The following is a 17,798-nucleotide window of genomic DNA, read 5'->3' on the forward strand; positions in this document are numbered from 1 at the left end:
TCCACTTTCCACCTCCTTGCTTCTGAGCATGCCTGCACATCATCACCTGGTGCTTCCTTTTCCCTATTCCAGGCAAGCCCCCTTGTGTGGTTCCAAGCACACCCATCCCAGTCTTGCTGGTTCTGTCTTTGTATTTGAAAAGTATACCAAGATAGATTCATTCTAGTGTTAGGAGCAAGCTGGTACTATTTCAAGGGTTGAGCTTTCAAACACAAAGGTTTAATGGAGAACCAGTGTGTTGCTTCCCTAGCAGGAAGTGGCCCTCAAGGGAAGCTACTTTAGCATAGCTAGCACCTGCCACTAGTTCTGACATTGGTTTGCAGCTATCCAAATGGTGAGAAGTTTTAAAAAGGAAAAACCAGACTTCAGACTCACATTTAGAAATAGTCAAACCTCAGGGCCATTGCCATGGCATATCAGCTTAAGCCTACAACTGCAGAGCCAACAACCCAAATGTGTGTTGGTTCATCTCCCAGTTCTCTACTTCTGATCTCCCTGCTAATGGCCTGGGGTGACGACAGAAGATGGCCCAAGTGCTTGGGCTGGTTAATGCACATGGGAGAGTCAGAAGAGCTCCTGGCTCCCAGTTAAAACCATCCCAGCTCTGGCCATTGTGGCCACTTGGGGAGTGAACCACTGGAAGAATGATCTCCTTAGCTGTTTTTCTTCTCTAGCTCTTTCAAAAAAAAAAAAAAGTGAATCAATCTTAAAAAATGAGAAATAGTCAAACCTCATATTTTTGGATTCTATATTTTCCAGTTTTTCTGCCTCTTCAATTTTTTGTAATGATTTGTGAAGATTTGTTTACGTAGAGTTCTTGTGCATTTGTGCCCAGCAGTGGAGTTGCTGGATCATATGGCATTTTGGCTGTAACGGTCTGAGGACGCCATGTCACCCTGTTACATTCCCGCAAATGTACAGTCCCGCCCTAAGTTTCCAGTTGCTCCGCAACTCACCAACACTTGTCACTTCCTGGGTGCCTTTCTACATCCATCCTAGGGGAAAAGCCAGCCTCTCCTTAGATCACTCTGCTTTGTGTTTCCTCGTGGTTAGCCATGTGGTGAGCATCCTTCCCTGTGCCGACTCACATGTACATATCTTGTTTTGCCCTTTTAAGGGATTGGGTCATCTTTGTTATCACGTTCTAAGGGTCACACTAGACTGGCCCAAACTGAGTCTGCCAACAAATGCTGATAAGACCGTGTGTACTAGAGCTCTTGCATTTTGCTGATGGGAATATACCATGGCACATTGCCATTTTAGAAAAATACTTGGCAGAATTTGCCTAAGAAAAATGAAAGCATTTTTATGTGTGGCTGTTTTATTATAATAGCTCCCCAAATGGAAACAATCCGATGCCCATTGGATATTTAAGAATATTTAAGAATAGGACATTTAACAATATATAAGAGTAATATAAGAAGATATGTATTTTTAAAGAAGACTGATATTTTTATACAGTGCAAAGTTTTTCAGTATTAAAAGGGGCAAACTATTGGTATCCTTAGAAGTATAGATAAATTTTGAAGAGATTGCATGCATAAAAAAAGACACAAAAAATACACTCTGTAGACAGTGATTGCTTTTGGGGTGTGGGGCCTGACTAAAAAGATGAGACCTGAGGGAAGTTTCTGGAAAGATGTGAATGTTCTGTATTTTTATTTAGTTGATGGCTCTACCGATGGATTCCTGCCAGATGTATCAGATTGAAAACCCTGAGAGCTCTGCGTTTAATTCTATGTAGATTTTACTTATTTTGAAAATAAGCTGGTTTTTTTTTTAATCATTTCATGTGAAACCTGTAATAGCAGTCAAAATACTAAGAGTACATAATAATTTTCATTATTTGAAATTTCCTGACACCTACTTCATGGCCAGTGTGGGGTTAATTTCTGTAAATATTTCATGTGTGCCTTAAAAGAGCATTTATTCATCATCATGGAGTAGAAAATGGTTACGCTAGAAGCTAAGCCGGAGTCTGGATGGTGTTCAGATGTTTTTGCTGTGTGTGAGTTGCCGGGAGATCTGTTGGGGTCTTGTGCAGTCTTTAGAATCTTGTACCTTTTACTCATGGCAATCTTAAAATCTGTGTCTTCCTTCTCTGTCTGGATCATCGTTCTGTATTCTAAAAAAGATTTATTCATTTTTTAAAAAGATTTATTTTATTGGAAAGGCGGATATACAGAGAGGAGAGACAGAGAGGAAGATCTTCCGTCCGATGATTCACTCCCTAAGTGAGTGCAACAGCCGATGTTATGCTGGTCCAAAGCCAGGAGCCTCTTCTGGGTCTCCCAAGTGGGTGCAGGGTCCCAAAGCTTTGGGCCGTCCTCAACTGCTTTCCCAGGCCACAGGCAGGGAGCTGGAAGGGAAGCGGGACTGCTGGGATTAGAACCAGCACCCATATGGGATCCCGGGCGTGCAAGGTGAGGACCTTAACCAATGCGCCACCGCGCCAGGCCCGATTTATTCATTTTTGAGAGGCTGATTTTACAGAGAGAGAGAAGGAGAGATGGGGGGGTGGCGCAGAGAGGAGGGAGGAAGGGAACAGAAGATTTTCATTCACTGTCTCACTCCCTGAATGGCAGTAATCAGGCAGAGCTGAGCTGATCCAAAGTCAGGAGTCAGGAGCTTCTTCTGTATCTCCCACATGGGTGCAGAGTCCCAAGGACTTTCCTAAGACATTACAGGCAGCTAGATCGGAAGTGGAGCAACCAGGACTCTAGCCAACGTCCAGATGGGAAACTGACACTGTAGGCAGAGGATTAGCATGTTAAGCCACCGTGCAGCCCCCTCTGTTTTTGTTGCCTTTTATGTTTAAGCATGTGTCATAATGTGCCTAGCAATTGTTGGTTGGATGCAAGGCATTGTGCATTAAGAATCATAAATACTGTGGAGGATGTTGTTTTCTGAAGACTTCAGTTTTGTTGTGTTTAAATAGGATAGGGCAGACCTTGTTCCAGGGAGGAACTGAGGGACTGATGACTGCAGGCCTGGGTTCTGGTGGTATGCAGGTCTTTGTCCCAGAGATCGTCAGAAGCCTGGGCCTCCAGTTCCAGTTTCTGAGGGCCCTGCACTCGAATTTTGATTCCCCAGCACCCGGAAGCTGCCACAAGCCCTGTATGGCTCTGCAGCTTCCTCACTGCCTTGCTCAGCCTGGCTTCTGCCACTGATGGGTCAGTACACGCAGAGAACGGAAGGTGCGCTCGGCTCTGCATGTCATGCCTCACCCTGCGAGTCGGGCACGAAGTTCCCTCCACTTCCTATGCCTCTAAATAGCCACTTGCTGCTTGACTCCTCAACAGGAAAAGTAGCACAGTGTGTCTGACTCGGCCTGTTTCTGTTCTAAGATCATGGCCACTTGGGTGCTGGCTGCCTAGTCCCTTTACCAGGTCTCTTACACTCTTTTTTCCCACTTTTGTAGTGAATCTGGCAGGAGACAGTTCTCTTGTCTAGCACTGAGCGTCTCCCCCGACCAGTGAGTGAACTCCCGCGCAAGGCCAGACCTCCCTGCCCTCCTGAAACCCAGGGAGATTTCTTCCCTTGCCGTTGCCCCCAGAATGTTGTCTTGCTTGACTTGGGTTTTGCAGAGGGCATGTTGGAGTCTGGGGCTGCCTCCTAGGCTCGTGCCCCCTCCATGCCTGTTCTGTTGGCACTCAGCATGTTCTGGTCTCCACTTTAGGCAGGTGCAGAAGAGGGTGTGCTTGTCCTACCCATGACAAGTTCATCAACCTGGTTGACCATGTGATTTAGGTTTGCGTAAGAAGGTGCCTTCAGTACCTCCGAATAGGAAAAACCGAGTGACACCTGCCTTTATGTTCAACTGGACTGAATCTGTCTTCAGTTCTTTCAATCTTAGCCAGACTACCCCGGTGGATAAATGTGAGAGTTCTCTATGTCACGATACAGAAGGCTCAGTCTCCATGGGTGTCATCCCCTCAAAAAGTGGGAACCTTTTCTAGTAGTACTACAAAGGCCCCTCAGTAAATATAGGTTAAGTGATAAATCGAATACTGCGAAACCCAATGGGAAGCCCTGGGGTGGGTGGGGAAGCAAAGCTTTTGACACCGGTGCATGCCAACTTCTGCCAAAGAATGCAGTGAAATAGAAGTTGATGCCTACGCTTCCCACGAGAGGACCGAAGACACCAGGTCCTTGATGTTTTGTTGTTGTGTTGGCTTTTTTTCCAACAGTTCACAAGAGCCAAGATTGCCAGGCTGTTGCAGAAGAGCATCCCATTTCCCAATGCACTTGACTGCTGCAGGTGGATTTTGCTTTTCACGGGAAGAAAGCTTTGGAGAAGAGTCAGCCAACAACAAAAGGCAGAGGTAAGTCAGTTGCACCAAAGACGGGCGGGAAGTATCGCGGAGTGCAGGAGAGATCACGTGGCATGCACAGGGAGGATGTTAGGCGTCTTGATTGTCCAAGCTCGGTGAAAGCTTTAGGAGCACAGGCATGTTCAGACTCACACCCCTTATTACTAGCTGCAGGTACTAGGCAACCATTCACCTGATAACAGAAATTAGCAAATAAAGTCATCATAGCAATCCAGTCTGAATCAAAACCCTGAGAGGAACAAATGGTCATTGCCGTGAAACCTATCAGTTAAGCTGCAGCCCTATGTTCTAACTTCCCCAGCAATATAAATTATCCTAAGACATGTGCAGCGAGCAACCTGGGCACATGTACAAAGCTGCCAACATTCAGCTTTTCCTGATGTCTCCGCCCATATTCCATCACTGCTAGCCTCACCTCTCCTGGAACCCTTGATAGTACAGAAGTTAGAAGTACAAAGCATCTTAGCACTTACATCTTTGATTTCTCAACCAAGGAGTGAATGAGGGTGAGAATACAGACAAATGTGGGCCGTGTTCAGGGGCTTCCTGTCCTCGGAGTCTGTCAGTGGGAAGTCAGAGAGCAAGCAGTGCTGGGGAGGCTGAGAGTCAGAGGGCCAAAATGACAGAATCGGGACCAAGAGAGCGAGCCCTTCTCTGTCACGGGCCTTTGCTGGGGCTTGAGAGGCAAGTGGTTACACAACACCGCAATACCGCCCCCTCTCAGGTTCCAGGTGAGGATGGGTGAGCATCATTTGAGCCAAAGGTGTGCACAGAGGATTACATAGATGGGGGAGGCATGGTTTCCAAACGTGTGACCCTGAACTAGCTGCCTAGGACCATGACAGGAGGCGCCTTTGGAGAAAGTGCTGAGCAATGTGACATTACCTGGTGTTTTAGAAGGGAAGAGTTCAAGGGCTCCTCACACAGTTCATGGGAAATGCCTGTTATGAAAGGCTGGGCATGGCGTTCCATACTTTTGCATCAAAATAAGCTTTTCTTTTAATTCTCCTTTTCTTTTTCCTCCTCCACAACATGTCACCACATGTCAGAGTCAGTCTTCCTTGTCTCTGCCCATCTCTCATTCTTGATTTTATTCCCAGCTCTTTTATTTACTGGTGTGGTAAACTTAGACAAGTCACTTAAATTTCCTGGACCCCAGGTCTTTCATTCCTAGACGCAAGCTTTGAAATGGGAGGAATACGAAGTCCTAAGATGTAGCAGGTGTGGTGTATTTGCTGCCATTGCACAAGTCTGTGGAACAGTGGCCCTGGTGCTCTGGGATTTGGGGGACTGGCACGTTGAGTGGGCGGGGAGCTTGGTCTTCCGAGTGCTGGTAGTGGGAGGAGGTGTTCTCCACCTGCCCCTCCTCCACAGATAGAATCATCCATTCTTATGGCTACAACTATCTCTTGCCTACTTTTTAGAAGTTGTGAGAAGGAAAGGGACTTACTGATAAGATCCAAGGAAAGAAAATAACAACTATGCGGCAAGCTTTGTATTAAGTAACTTAATACGTGATTTGATGAGTTCCACACAGCAGGCCTTCCTTGCACAGTGCCTGGGATACCAACCGCTTGTTTCTCCTTGGGCAGTGGACCCCTTGGGGAGTCACTTCAGATAAAAGCCACTCTCTTGAAGGAATTAATTTTTTTTTTTTAATGTGAAGATGCCTACTTTGAAAAATATTATTTCTTTGAAAGAGGGACAGAGTGCTCTCTCCCTTTGCTGCTTTACGCTCTAGGTGTCTGCGAAGCCAAGTCTGAGCCAAGCCAATGCTGGGAACTGGGAGCTCAGCGCAGGCCTCCCACGTGGGGCAGAGGGACCCAAGAACCTGAGCAGCACCTGCTGCCTCCCAGCGTGCATTAGCCGGAAACAGATGAGCAGTGTAGCTAGGACTCCCAGTCCTCGGACTCTTAGTGCCCCAAGCTGTGTCTTAATTAGTGTACCAAATACTGGACCCATCAAACAGTTTTTCGGGGAGCACATCAGATTTAAGAGACTTAATTCCAGATAATTTGTTTGAATATTTTAATATCTTTAGGTAAAGGCCTGTTATTCAAAAATTTTTTTAGGATTGATTTATTTGAAGGTCACAATTACAGAGCGGTTTCTCTCTCTCTCTCTCTCTATCTCTCCCCCTCCCAGTTCTTCGTTGTACTGTTTGCTCCCCAGATGGCTGCAGTCACTGGGGCTGGCCCAGGCTGAAGCCAGGAGCTTTGTTCGGTTCCTACAAGGCTGACAGGGACCCAAGCACTTGGTCACCTGCTGCTGGGTTAGCAGGGAGCTGGGTTGGAGGTGAAACCGCAGATACAAAGCAGCTCCCATACCGGGTACCAGACAGTGCAGGTGGTAGTGGCTTCATCATTCATGCCACAGGACCAGCCTCAAAATCTTTAAAACTCTGCTCTTGTTTGCCATAATTTGAGACATGATATGAAGTGGTAGGAATTTGAAGTTCTAAAAAAAATTTATTGTTTTACAGTGTACTTAATATAGTTTCTGTAGTACAATATGTTAAAAAGAGAAACGGATGAGGCTTTAAACAAGTCCTCACCTTGCAACTGGCGGGATCGCTGGTTCTAATCCTGGCAGCCCCACTTCCCATCCAGCTCCCTGCCTGTGACCTGGGAAAGCCTTCGAGGATGGCCCAAAGCCTTGAAACCCTGCAACCGCATGAGAGACCTGAAAGAAGCTCCTGGCTCCTGGCTTTAAATTAGCTCAGCTTCAGCCATTGTGGGTACTTGGGGAATGAGCCAGTGGATGGAAGATCTTTCTCTCTGTATCTCCTTTTCTCTGCACATATGACTTTCCAATAAAAATAAGTAAATCTTTTTAAAAAATCATCTACTTGGAAGATAGCGGTCTTCGACCATTGCCTGGTTCACTCCCCCAAATACCCACAGCAGCTGAGGCTGAGCTCAGCCAGGAACACCATCAGCATCCCCCACGTGGGAGGCAGGGGCTCACGCTGTGACAGCAGGAAGCTTGGGCTTGGACGGGCTCTTTGGTATCGCATAGCAGCCTTCCAGGCGTGGCTGCCCCGCCATGCTGCAAGGCCTGCCCAGCCCAGGCTCTCTCCTCTGCTCTCAGTGTGTTTCTGCTGCCTCTGCACTTTATGTCTCCTCTGAACATGACAACTGCCCACCTTGGCTCTGTTTCTTTTTTGTTTCTCTTGCAAAGACCCTTCTTTTGTCTTCTTAACACTTATTTTCTTTGATCCTGAGTGTACACTGAGATAGCAAGGACTGTCTGTCAATCACGCTGCTGGATTGAAGCAAGCCATTGCCTTTGTCTGGTGTCACCTGCCTGGGACGTCGCTGCCCTCACCTCAGCCCTGCCAGGTCACACAGGTCTGCCCAGGCAGGGGCTGTAGAGACCAGCTCAGGTGACCTCTGATGACCCATCCAGCACCTGGAGCTGCAGGTGGTTAATGGCTGCTCTTGTTACTGCTGGCATGGCTGACTGTGAAGTTTAGACGCCACAGGTCAAGCAAAGCAAGGGTCATGGATTTAAATGATCCATCCTATGAACCTTCCGGAAAGTTCGAGCTTATCTCCCAAGCCAAAAGGTTACAGACATTAAAACTGAGACACCTGTTTAATCCCATGTGCTGCTGTGGAATGGGAACAGAAGCCCTCGCCTTTCCGGAAGCAGTAGACTGCTGAGCAACAAGGTGCTGTAACACTCTCACATCCAGGCACAATTCACTAGAAGTAAAATTGCCCATTTTAAAGCCAACAGTTGAGCAGCGCTGGGCACACTCCGGGTGCTGGGCAGCCGTCAGCAACATTGTCATCACCACAAAATCCAGCATGGTGTGCAGTTTCGCCTCCTTTCTCCTTCCCAGGCGCTAGCAACTGCCTGCCTGCCTTCTGTCTCTCCTCTTCCAGATAGCCCATAGAAATTGAGTGAGCCAATACATGGGATGCTTCATGTCAGGTTAAAAAGTAAAAAGCAGAATTGTGAGGTTTGGTTTGTTGTTGTTGTTGTCTTGTTTTTTCAGTTGTCACTGATCATTATGCCGGCAGAACCATGCTGCTACGGAAATCTTTACAGCCGTTTACTTAGAATTTCCCCTTCCTCTCCTCTCTCCCCACTCCAAAAAATCCCTTCTGGAAAGACCTCACATCAGCAGCTGGTGAGCTTGTCTTCATGAGGCAACAATTTAGAATGAACTTGAACATCTGTCACTTTCACCTGGTCAGGTCTGGAGGATTTCATTTTACCTTCTGCCCCATTCTCTCACAGGTTTGGTCCTTACTGGTCCCCTCTCCCCAGACTCCAATTTTCTGCCGTCATCCCAGTGAGCCCGTAATGGATACACTGGCGTCGGGAGAGCTGGGATTGTGTTGCCAGCTTCCCCAGTAAAGCAAAGCCCCTCCCCAGAGAGTGACATGGTACAGGCCACGGGAGATGCACCTGTGAGGATGCTCTGGGATGAGGACAGCGGAGAGCCGTGAAATGAGAGTCTCGCTCCATCTGGCGGGCAAGCCAAGACGCTCCACACGTAGGAGAATCTGGGAACAGGGAGCCAGCAAGGTGCTTGTGGGGTAGCAAGTGCCTGCTTCCGTGTCCAGTCAAGCAGAACCCAAGAAAAGAGTTTGTCTAGCACCAGTGGTTCAGAGGGGGGGCAACCTCTGCGATGTGTCTGTTGTAGCCCTCCTGGGAAGATGGGGTTACTAACGCACCCTGAGGGAGTGCAGTTAAATACAGGATGCATGAAGCCTCATCTTCATGCCATGGTGATGGTCATGGACCGCATTCTGGGGCTGCTGTGTGCCATCGTCAGCGTGACGGATGGATGGGATGACAGACATTTGGAAGGATGGGACATGTCTGCCAGTTCCCCTGTACTTGCTTCTTTTGCTTAGTTAACATGCACAGAGCTGGCTGTGTGCCAGGCACTGCGTGAGGGCCCTGGTGGTGAGCTGAGGCCATGCTGGACAGGAATCCAGGCGCACTGCCTCCTTCCAGCCCTCTCTTGGAGGCGTCACATTTTGCTGTTCCAGGGAGCAGCAGGTGGCCTGCCATGAACTTGTCTCCTTGTAGGTAGCTTCGCAAGAAGCCACAGTCTGCTATGCCTTGGAGTTACAATGCTGTGGCACAATGGTTGGGTCCTGGCAGCGTGCCGTGTCAACAGGGACACGTATGGACATGTGATTAGTGATATTTGAGAGTTCCACCAGGATGCAGGGATGCACAGGGCAGAAGCTCTGGTGACCTGGGGTGTAGAGACTGCCACCGCTGTCATCTGACCCATTGTGGAAGCTGAGTTGGTGTTCGCCAGCCTCCCCAGAGCATGTGGTTTCCAGAGGTCCCACACACAGGGATACACTGCAGGGGGTGGGGGAGGCTTGGAGACTCCCAGCCTGTCTTTCCTATAAGCTGATCTTCAGGAAATGACCCCTTGACTCTCAGTGGCTCTGGAGCAAGCCTGGGTACAGTGTCAGGCTCCGTTCCAGAAAGTGAGAGCATTCTCGGGGAGTCAAGTTCAAAAAGAATATATATATAAAATCGAAGGCTATACTTCTAAAATGCCACCGGCAGTAAAAGGTATGCACAATTTTCTCTCTTTCCCCACCCCACCCAACCCCTGTGACTCTGAATTGGCTCCAGGGAAGTCAAGATTTCCCTTTCACAATCCGTTTGCCAGAACAGCTAGTGTGCACTGAAAGAGTGTGCCACCAGGGCTGTGGCTTACAAAGAACCAGTAGAGCAGGGTGTATTCCCGAGGCGCCCGAGTCCGACGCAAGGTAAGACTACAGTCAGCACTGCTCTGAGTCACGTCTTCTGGTGCTAGGTGTGCACAGGGGATTCAGGTGTAGCTTGGAAATGAACGCTGTAATTGTACCATGCAGTTCCCAGATGCAGGGAATCCCATATGCGTCTGTACTTGGCCACTATAGGATTTCCTAAGAAAAGAGAAAGGACCTCTTTTAGTTTAAGCTTTTCTAGACACATTTAAATATATATATTGGAAGGGTAGCTTTACAGTGAGAAGGGGAGACAGAGAGAAAGATCTTCCATCTGCTGGTTCACTACCCAATGGCCACAACAGCCAGGGCTGGGCAAGGTCAAACTCGGAGGCAAGGCACACAGTACTGGGATCCCATGTGGAAGACAGGAACTCAGCTGCTTGAGTTGCTGCCTGCTGCACACTCCCTCCGTTAGGGCACATGGCTGTTCCAAACAGTGTCTAGACCAGAGGCCCAATTCCACAACTTCAGGCTTTGTTGATTTATAAAAACTTGCTTATGTATTTGAAAGGCAGGAAATACTTTCTTCCACTAGATCACTCCCCAAATGCCTGCAACAGCCGGAACTCAGCTGGAGCCTGAAACACCACCTGATCCCACGTGCGGGTCTGGACTCCAGCATATAGACAGTACCCACTGCCTTCCGGCACATTAGCAGTTGCAGGGCAGAAGCAGGGTCTGCAATTCAGAAAGCAGCATACCCACTGATCTGACCTCACTGCTCTTGACAGCTCACTGCTTGGGGTGCCTACCTCCTGGGGTGGACAGCATTCCTCGAAGCCAGCCGTGCATCTTCCAGGGTCTCTCTCCCTCTCATTCTTCCTCTCTCATGTCTTCTCCTGTGATGCTGACACTCTTGCCTCCTCCCTAATAGTGTCTTGTAACCGTATCAACATCCTTAACATGGAAGGTCCCTGTGCTGGTGAGATGCTGTCTTGACAGGTTGTGGAGGTGAGAAGGTGGCCACTGTCGTATCTGCTGCAGGACACACGTCTGCCCACAGCGAAGGGAAGAAGCCCCACTCCTCCTGGGATACCTGTGTGGACGCCTCCCACCACTGGATCCTGAATGTCAGGAGGAGGCAGACACCTGGAGCTTTGCCAGGGATGCGCTGTGGAGAGGATGTACAGACCTTTCGCCCTTCTCAGTCCCATATTAAAGCCCTTGTTTTCCTTATCATTTTTTTTTAAAGATTTATTTATTTTTCCTGGAAAGGCAGATCCGATTTACAGGGAAAAGGAGAGACAGAGAGATCTTCTATCTGCTGGTTCACTCCCCAAGTGGCTGCAATGGCCAAAGCTGAACTGATCCAAAGCCAGGAGCCAGGAAGTTCTTCTGGGTCTCCCACATGGGTTTAGGGTCCCAAGGCTTTGGGCCATCCTCTACTGCTTTCCCAGGGCACGAGCAGGGAGATGGATGGGAAATGGAGCAGCCAGGACATGGACCAGTGCCTGTATAGGATCCTAGAGCTTGCAAGGTGAAGATTTAGCCATTGAGCCATAGTGCCAGGCACAGCCCTCATTTTCAAAATGCATCAGATGAAGTGTGCACTAGACACAACTAGGATTTGTGTGTGTGTGAATGTGTAGAGAGAGCGTTTTTTCAAGACTTTGAGGTTGGATCTAAGTGTAAACCAAAGAGCAGCTCTGCAGCTGACTCTGGGTATAACTCTATGCCCTTGTAGACCCCAGGAGGGCAGCCATGAGGAGTCATTCACTGGCCCCTGCCACCTGTGTGGGGGACCTGGTGGAAACCTAGGCACCTGCCTTTGGCCTGGTCCAACCCTCACGGTTTGAGCCACTTGCATAGGGAGCCAGAAGGTGGAGAACTGCCTCTCTTCCTCTCCCTCAAACTCTGCCTTTCAAATGAAACACAAATAAGTCCTTTTTAAAAAAAATGAGCTGTTGTAGCCTAAAGGAAGAACAAAATGGCCTTTTGTGATGTGGACTCAAGAAGGTGTCCTGTGGCCAGAGGTTTAACCCCAGTGTGTCACTGCTCAGCAACTCAAGGGACAGAAGAATGATCCAAGACTAACATAGGAAGTGATAAAATATTTTTACAAGTTTTAGGAAAGAAAAAAGTATATATAAAAGCATGGTTCTGTACAGAGAAAATTAGGGCACCTAAGGAATGTATTTGGTTTCAGAGAGTAGAATGGGAAGATTTCTTCCTGGTGTCAAAAACAAAGGCTCAATTGGCTAATCACCTTGCAAATACTGGGAGCCCATATGGGTACTGGTTCCCATCCAGCTCCCTGCTTGTGGCCTGGGAAGGCAGTAGAAAATAACCCAAAACCTTGGGACCCTGCACCCATGTGGGAGACCTGAGGGAAGCTCTTTCAGCTCTGGCCATTGAGGCCGTTTGGGGAGTAAACCAGAGGATAGAAGATCTTTCTGTCTCGCCTTCTCTCCATAAAATCTGATCTACCTTTCCAATATAAATTAAATGACTGGATGGATGGATGGATGGATGGATGAATGGTACTCTCCAAAATGCAAGCCTGAGAGACCCATGGAATGCTACATAGGTTCATGCCATCTGATGTTGCAGGGGAAATAGAGTAAGAGTGATTCCTATAACTGCTCTTCATCCCTCACGGATACCAGCCTTGGTAAGACTAAGAATGCAATGTGCTGGGTGATGCATACCTTGTGTTTGCGGAGCACTGAGGTGGCCCCTTCCTGCATGGGTTGATTTGGAGGAATCTGCTGGAGAAGAAGTGACAGGGCCGACATTGTGATCATTAGACTGAGCCCCTGCTTTTGTTACCAGCATCCCATGTCAGTGTAGCCAGTTTGAAACCTGGCTGCTCCATTTCCACTCCAGCTCCCTGCTGATGTGCCTGGGGATTAGCTGAGGTTAGTCCAAGGGCATGGACCCTTGCTACCGATGTGGGAGGTCCTGCTGGAACACCAGGCTCCTGACTTCAGCCTTGCCCAGCTCTGCTGTTACAGCGATTTGGATAGTGAGTCAGAAGATGGAATATCCCCTTATCCCCTCGCCCATCTCCCTTGTCACTCTGTCTTCCAAATAAATAAAATACATCTTTGAAAAAGCAGAGTTTGAAAAGGAACCTACAAAATTGAAGGATGTATGATCAGGGGAATAAAAAATATGATAGGAAGTGGGCTGATGAGATTTTTTTCCAGTTGTAAATTGTTCATTTCGCCACAGCCTGTAATTTCCCCTAGATAGCGTACATATGCAGTGTATTGAGATTCAAATGTTGCTATCAAGTTATGAGACTCATTCTTCAACAGAATTGCAAATTGCTACTTTTGTGTGCCCAGTGCCACTGAACCCACATGAGGGCCTGGCTTGCATGTGGTCCCACTGGCATATGCTAAATCAGAACGTACTCAGGGGCTGCTGTGTTTGTGTAGGTGGCTGGAAAAAAATAACTTTTGCCTGGCCTCTGTTCTGGATTTGCCTGGACCGACGGAGTCCTCCCGGCTTCTTTCTGTCGCCTCTTTGCAGAGTTGAGTGTTGTGCTTTCCGCCAGCACTCAAGTAAGTAGTTGATGATTTGGATTAAATGGGAAAAATACCAGTGTGGACACCATCAAAGACAGCATGGGTCAGAATGAAATGATCAGAAACATTGTCATATAAAGTAGGCTGAGCTGTGTTGAAACACTCTTCCCATCTCTCTGCAAACAATCCGTGATCATAGGTATAACTTGCTAAAGGTCAAGTGGCAGTAGATTGTGCAACAAAGGAACCCCATAACTGATTTGAGACTGATCCAGCAGGGGGTGGCTGTAAGTCAGGCCCAGGAAATTGCATTCAAAAGCAATCTTGTGTCCTAGCAATGCAGCAGTGGTATCAAAGGAAAACACAGTAAAGCCTGGAAATAGCTCCTTCTGCAGGGATGATGAGATTTAAGGTTAGCAAGTGCAGAGTAATTCAGCCCAGGAAGTAAGTGAAGGCATGTGCAACAAGAACCAAACGTGAATCAGGAGCCAGTGCTCTTACACCTGGTGTTTTAAAGCCGTGTCACTGTGGTCTGTCTGTGTCCCCTCAGAGTTCCCGTCCTAACCCCCAGGGGGTTGGTGCTGGGAGAGGAGGTCTTGGAGGAATGTGAGTGGGTAGAGGGGCTTAAGCTATTGTCTCCAATACCAGCTTCCCATATGAACACTGGTTCAAGTCCCGGCTGCTCCACTTCTGACCCAGCTCCCTGCTGATGGACCCGGGAATGCAGCAGAAGATGGCCTAGGTGCTAAGGCTCCTGTCATCCACGTGCAAGACTCACACAAAGCATCTGGTCTACCTTTGGCCGGTCCCAACCTTGGCCATTACCACCATTTGGGAATGAACCAGTGGATGGAAGATTTCTTTCTGTGTCTCCCTCACTCTGTAACTCTGCTTCACTAACAAATAATTAAATCTATTTGAGAAAAAAAGAGAATAAGACTTTGGGATGGAACAGGTCAAGTCGAAGATACTTTGAATTTCAGGAAAGACTTCGTACTGTGATATTTAAGTAGGGAAGCTCTGTAGCTTGCTTGACAGGGGCACTGTTTCAGAGTATGACAGTTCCAAGGCCCAGAGGGGCAAGTGGCCAACCTGTGGGAAAAGGCATGAGGGTTTTATGGCAAAATGTACAAGAAGCCAATCCCAAATGTCAGAAATGCAGATTGCATGGAAATGCAGAGGAATGAATGCTTTTAAAATGTGGTTGGTACTAGAATATTGAAAAGCTTAAGAGAAATATGACAATATGGGTATCAAGACAATTTAGGGAATTCCTGCTAACAGATGGGAAGATGGGTACCAAAGGCACCATGAACCAGGAAAGCATGTGGAACTTAATTGAGGGTCTTTGTTTCTTACTGCTTGTTAGAACAGCTTTCATGTGTTTCATAGATAAGATTCTAAGAACATAGTCACACTTCCCTCCCACTTCCTCCTCCCCCCTTGCCTTTTTTTTTTCTTTCTTTAATTTTGGCAATGAAACAGCATTTACAGTAATTGGTTAAAAATTGACCACATATAAAGTTAACTAGCTCAGAAGTTTTGTTTTGCTTTCCTTCATTAATCTTGGCTTTGGTCCTAATGAACATCCCTTGTGAGAATCATGCAGGAGTGACAGAAGACATTGTCATTTGTTGTTATCTCGCTTTACACACCTGTGCCGTCCTGAGGATCACTCAGGAAATAACACAAGGTGACACAGGCAAAGTTCTGCATGTGGGAGATCCTTTTGTGAAAGAAGAGGTGCAGCGTTGGGACGGTTGTCAACCTGGCAAGTGGCGCTGTGTCCTCCCACTTCACTTAAACATTAACTACATTAACTCCGTTAATAAACCTAAACAAAGAAAGCACCCCTGACCTAACCCTCCCCTTCCTTTTCAGGTCTGAGGATCTCCTCCCTGGGGACAAGGGTCAGCCATTTGATGGAGATTGTAATTCAGCATCATTTCAGTGTTTTATTGCAGGTGTCCCTTGGTCTCCCCCATCCCTTCCGTTTTCCTGTGTTGTCAGAGGAAGGATGGACCATCTCGCCTTGATTGCATAAGCCTTTGTGCTCATAGGTTTGCATACTGTACTTTCTGTTTCAGTCACATTTAACAAAGTCATGGCCACGGAGGAAGTTAAACTGACACAGCAAGTCCAGGATGAGGCTGTGGGTGCTGGTGATGTTTCAGGTATGATATCTAGAGGCTACTGTGATTTGCAAATTAAAGAGACAGAAGCCATCGTCTCCCTGTCACTGTGGGTGTGCAGGATTGCCTGCATTTACCTATTAACCTCCCTGTCCAGGGCTCAGCTGAGCACCCTGGGAGGACAAAGCAGAGGCAGCTTAGAGGCCAGTCATCCTGGGTGCTGACCTCCCTCCTGGGTGCTCACCCAGTGCCTCATGAGTGTCTCTGCACAGAAGTCAGCCATGCTTGAGTCCCAAGCTTCCCATGTCACTCGCACAAGACGCGCTGGGTGAGGTGGCTGAACCCTGAGCAGAGGAGGTTAAGACCCAAGGGCCGCTGAGAGGGACCGGCTGTCCCCAAGGACGCTGTGTTATCATGTCCACGCGAGCTGGCCATGAGACGCCAAATGTTCTATTCAAAATATGGATCGTAATACAAGTTTCTGCTGAACACGTTCCACATTTCAAGAAAATGTTCACATTACCAGAGATAGCTAATCTCATCCCTCAATAGTACTGAATACATAAGACTGTATTGCTCTGCGTAAGCCTCAAAATACACCCATTGTTATCAATCCTGATCAGACCTGTTGGTTTTGAATTGCCATTTCCGTGTCTGTTTCCCATACGATCTCAACAGGGATCCACTGGGGAATGATGGCGATTGGATCTGCGCTGCCTATTGTGACCGAGAGCAGGGGAAGTGTGCACGTGTTCCTCTCCAAGGGCTCATCGCGCATGTGCAGGAATGTTTCACTCCGTTTAAAACAACAAGTCATCTACTTTTCTCATTAGGGGAGTAGAAGTCAGAGCAAGGGAAGACTGTGTGTAATGCCAACCAAGGTTTCCCTTTCTGGTGCCACAGCCTCCTCATCTCGCCCCTCTGACTGCACAGCGGGAGACTCCGGCTCAGACTAATCCCTGTGACTCAGAGCTGGGGAGCTTTCCCCAGGCAGGTTAGAGTCTGAGCCTTCCCTTTGTCTGTCTTCAAGATCCAATTCCCTTGACTCTATGAAACTCCAGTCTTTCCTCATTAGTAATCTCAAATGGACTTTGCTGTGGAAATTGCCTGTACAGTAGGCAGCTTGCTATTTGGAGATACGAAGGAGTGATTGTCCAGTATCTATTATATAAATTCAATCTTACTTTTAGATCAAAGGAGAAATATGTTTGCAACATACCTGCTGTACTTCTTAAAAAAAAACTTTTAAAAAAGATTTATCATTTTTATTGGAAAGGTAGATATACAGAGAGGAGGAGAGACAGAGAGAGCTTCCATCTGATGGTTCACTCCCCAAATGACCACAACGGCTGGAGCCGAGCCATTCCTAAGTCAGGAGCCAGGAACTTCCTTCAGGTCTCCCATGCAGGTGTAGGGTCCCAAGGCCTTAGTTCATCCTAAACTGCTTTCCCAGGCCACAAGCAGGGAGCTGGATGGAAAGCAGGGCTGCTGGGATTAGAACAGACACCCATATGGGATCTGGTGCATTCAAGCCAAGGACTTTAGCCACTAGACTATTGCACTGGGCCCCCCCCCCAAAACATTTATTTTTATTGGAAAGGCAGATTTACAGAGAAAAGAGAAAGATCTTTCATTCACTCACTGCTGGTTCACTTGCCAAGTGACCATAGTGGTCAGAGCTGAGCTAATCTGAAGCCAGGATCCAGGAGCTTCTTCCAGGTCGCCCACGTAGATCCAGGGTCCGTAGGTTTTAGGTCGTCCTCTACTGCTTTCACAGGTCATAAACAGAGAGCTAAAAGGGAAGTGGAGTAGCCAGGACACAACTGCCACCCATATGGGATTCGGGCAGTTGAAGAGGGGGAGATTAGCCAGTTGAGTCATGGGGTCATGCCCCTGCCAAAGGTCTTAAGCTACTGTGTCTTTGAGACATGAGAAATAATATAGCCCTTTGATCATGAACCTCAACAAGAGGACAGGAGAGGACACTCGGCCCTGAATGACTTTGTGTTACTTCACATGGGCCTTCAACAGTAGAAGGTGGTAGTTGGTCTCGATCCAAGAGGTAGACCAGCAGCGAGTCCATTGCTGCTGTTCTCTGTTACA

The sequence above is a fragment of the Ochotona curzoniae genome, unplaced genomic scaffold, assembly GCF_017591425.1.
Source record: "Ochotona curzoniae isolate NIBS_2020 unplaced genomic scaffold, NIBS_Ocur_1.0 scaffold_4506, whole genome shotgun sequence".
In the NCBI taxonomy this organism is placed as follows: Eukaryota; Metazoa; Chordata; class Mammalia; order Lagomorpha; family Ochotonidae; genus Ochotona; species Ochotona curzoniae.